The sequence below is a fragment of the Meleagris gallopavo genome, chromosome 1 (genome assembly GCF_000146605.3).
Source record: "Meleagris gallopavo isolate NT-WF06-2002-E0010 breed Aviagen turkey brand Nicholas breeding stock chromosome 1, Turkey_5.1, whole genome shotgun sequence".
NCBI classification, from domain to species: Eukaryota; Metazoa; Chordata; class Aves; order Galliformes; family Phasianidae; genus Meleagris; species Meleagris gallopavo.
The window spans coordinates 187,259,700-187,263,566 of record NC_015011.2 but is presented as its reverse complement, the minus strand read 5'-3'; positions in this window follow the sequence as shown (position 1 = coordinate 187,263,566).

Genomic DNA, 3,867 nt, shown 5'->3' with positions numbered 1-3,867 from the left:
GGGGACGTCTCCGCGCTCCTCCGGCCGCGTCGCTCCGATAAAACTGACCCGCTCGATTCCTTCAGGTGTTTTTCTAGCGAGCGTTAGCGTGCGGTAGGGCTGCGTGCCAGTAGGCGGACGGGACGCGACGGACGCGTCCGAAGTGACATCGCGACCGCTTGTAAACGATTTCGGTTTGGAAGTAAAACTCGAGTCAACGACCTCCGTGCTGTGCTGAGCGTCATCCCCAGCCTTGCGGGCGGCCCCGCTGGATTTGCAGCCGAGGACACAAAGGGGAGCGAGAAGGAAGCAAAAGCGAACCGACACAAACGCCGCTGCCGCAACGTGGGGTGTGCTGAGATCTGACGGTGTCTCGCAGGATCGCGCGAACAGAATTTAAGTGACAGCGTCGGTTGTGGACAGAAGCGTACCACGGCTGTGCCATCCCTGCAGACGGCTGGATGTCTTTCAGGAATGTGTCAAAGCTCGGAAAGCAACGCGGCTCGCTCTCATTGTGTACAGGAGATTATTTGATAATCGTTTAAGTTATGTAAAAGAGTCTATGATAGGTCCTGTAAAAATAAAGCTACGCAGTAGATCTAAGAGCCGTGCTTCTTAGTGCTGTCGAAATGCAGCGTTGCAGTGTTTTTTCACCGCGTCTCCGTCCTCTGTAAGGGTTTTCTTGGCAGCAGTTAAGACAGGCGGTGCTTATTGTCTTTCCTAAATCTTTTGAAACGCTGTATTTTATCCACAGCGCCCCGTGCTTGTTTTGCCTTCATTTGTACCGGCTGTTGCTTTAACTTGCTTGAAAGAAGGGAATGCTAATATGCTAGAAAGCCCGGGGTTGGAAATGGTTACAGTTATGAAAACAGATCAGAATGCTCTGAGGTCTCCCATTGAGATGCGGGTCTTAAAAGGCAGTCCTGCAGCCTGGCTCCCCGCCAGCCCCGAGCCCTGTTTGTTTTTGAAACCGGATTCACATACGGATAAGCCTGAGGTTTCCCCTCGGCACTGCTGAGTCCTCATGTTGCCTTCTCACTTTTAAAAGTTAGGTGAAAAGTAAAGCCTTTTTTCTTCTCGTTCATCCAGCTGGATTTAAGCCTTAGGAGACTTAGGGTCAGGATCCGGAAATAAACCGTGAGATGATTTGTTTCTGAAATTGCCTTAATCTTACTTTTAAACAGCAAGAAGTGTAAGATAGATGTAACTTAAACCACCTCTTTCCACCTTAAAAGTTGCCCAAGGTGTTGTGCAACTCTATGGAGATGAACCACGATGGATGAACGCATTGCTCCTGTATCCAATTGCTGGGCTGAGCTGCACTCTGTTAAAGAAATATGCTTCTCAAGTTAATTTAAGCTTCACAGAGTGTGTGTGCAGAGCAGTGGGCTGCCAGTCCAACCAAGGTGGTTACAAATCAAACTAATCCTGCGTGGCCACTGCTTTGGGTGCTGGGCAGCATCCTGCCTTGCGAGCTGCTGCCCTCGCTTTGGCACAGCTGCCTTGGGAGGTTGTGTGAGTCTGCAAGGAGTCCAAGCACAGCTTATGGATTGCAGCGCTTTGGCCATGCAAGGGCAGCTGTGTGTGGGGGGGGTTTGTTGGAGAGGTTTTGTTGTCGTCGTTCAGTCACTGCTTCAAGCATGTGAATTTGTAGCATGGGTGGGTGCTGCTGGGAGCGAGTGAGCTTGATGGTGTTGCACTAACAGACCTCAGTGCCCAGCTCTATCACCTGAGCTGGGCGATGTGTATTTATCAGGGTTCTCATCCTGAAGACCTTGTGACCATCCTTGTCTGTCAGCTGCCTTGCAGATTTCAGTGGAGTATTGCTCGAAAAATATCTAATGGATATCTTCAGGAGCAACCTCGGGGATCTGCCACGTGGAGGCTGCAAACCTGAATGGTTCAGTTCCCCACAGGCCTCACTCACCCTTTTATTTTAAGTAGCAAACAGACGGAGCTGTAGGTGTCCCTGCTTGCTGCAGGGGAGTTGGGCTAGATGGCTTTTGGGCGTCTCTTCCAGCTCAAATGATTCTATGAAGGAGAGATTTGACCTGAAGGTGCTTCTCGCTTTCAGGTGCTCTGCTGATAGTCCAGTGACCTGGGGTGCTCTGAAGGAGAGCATCATCTTTCTTGGGTCAGATCTTGTCTCAAAGCAGTGGGAGAAGGCTGTCAGTGGGGCTGAGCCAGCTTAGAGTCACTCAAAAGGGTTCCTCTTTGTGGACTTGAAGTTGCAGCTTCAGGAGTCGTAACAGTTCTTAAATGGGGACTTTCAGATTATTGGACCTTATACTGGGGAAAAAAAAGGTGTCAGTGTCCCTTGAAGCACTGCTGCATTTCTGCCAGAGGATGCACTGAGGAGTGCCTGGGATGGAGCTGGGCTGCTCCCAGCAGTTTGCCTGCAACTGAGGCCAAACAGAGGCTTTCTGCCAGCCCTGGGAAGCATTGCCCTCTGCAATATGCACCACACATCCCAGCCCCTTGTTCACTTTTTAATGAGGAAGCTTACCTGTCTTTAATGGTGTTTTATTGATAAATGACAAAGGGTTCACAATGAGTAGCTACTGCTGCAGCTCAGTATTTTGTTACTTAAACAGCTTGTGTCTTGTTCAAAGCACCTTCAAGAAAACAGAAGGATTCTCTCATTGTTTTTGGATGGGCTCGCTAACTTCGAATGACCTGAGTTTAGGATTTGCTCTAATACATTATGATCCTTGATGATAACAAGTCATAGAATCATTAGGTTGGAAAAAACCACTAAGATCAGCTAGTCCAACCATCAGCCCATCCCCACCATGCCCACTGACCACATCCCTCAGTGTCACATCTCCACATTTCTTGAACACCTCCAGGGACAGTGACTTCACCACCCCTCTGGGCAACCTGTGCCAATGCCTCACCACTCTGTCTGAGAAGAAATGCTACCTAACATCCAACTTGAACCTCCCATGGCACAACTCAAGGCCACTTCCTCTTGTCCTATCACTGTTACCTGAGAGCCGAGGTCAACACCCAACTCACCACAACCTCCTTTCAGGGCATCATAGAGAACTATCACTTCTGCCCTGAACCTCTTCTCCAGCCTGAACAGTCCCAGTTCCCTCAGCTGCTCCCCATAAAATTCGTGCTCCAGACCCCTCACAGCTTTGCTGCTCTTCTCTGGACATGCTCATCTTTGATGAGTTGATGTTGTTGTCAAACAAGGTTAGTAAAGAAGATAGTAAGTTTATTGTAAAGTCTGCTTGCTTTCTGTCTTTGTCAGTAAACTGCATTTGTCAGTGGTGCAAAAACTGAAGGTCGTTCTGCAGTAATTGGCAGCAAGAGAGAAGAAGTAGCTCTGTATTGATGTACAAACAACAGAAGTGGATACAGGAATTGTTAATGCCTACAATTCTGATTGTCTGAAGTAGGGGCTGAGAATGTCACTGCACCGGAGGGCAGGATTCCAACTTTGTACCAATGAGCTCTGGTGCTCCTGTTAGTGCATGTTTCATGTGCCAGGATGTCTCTTGTTGGCTGTTTAAGACTGCTTTAGTCTTAGCTAATTGTTATTCAGTCTGTGGGCTCAGCTGAACAAATTCTGGCACATGCTGCTGCGGCAGATGAAGAAGTGACTGTCCCCATTTGCTATGCTGCCTCTTGCCATAGGTGCCGTCCCTTAGCAGTGTGCACTGAGGGGAACTGCACCTCTATGGGCTCCTGCCTGTGGTCGTTGCCCACATCCATCTTCACACAGATGTTTGCAGTGAGCTGGAGGTCAGTCAGCTCAGCGCTGCCAGCCAAAACTCAGCCAAGCACATTGGTTTGTGCGCTGGGACTGAGTTACAGGATGACAAGAAGAGAATACTTAACAATTAGCTTTAGCTAGGGGATACTGCTCTTTTTTTTTTT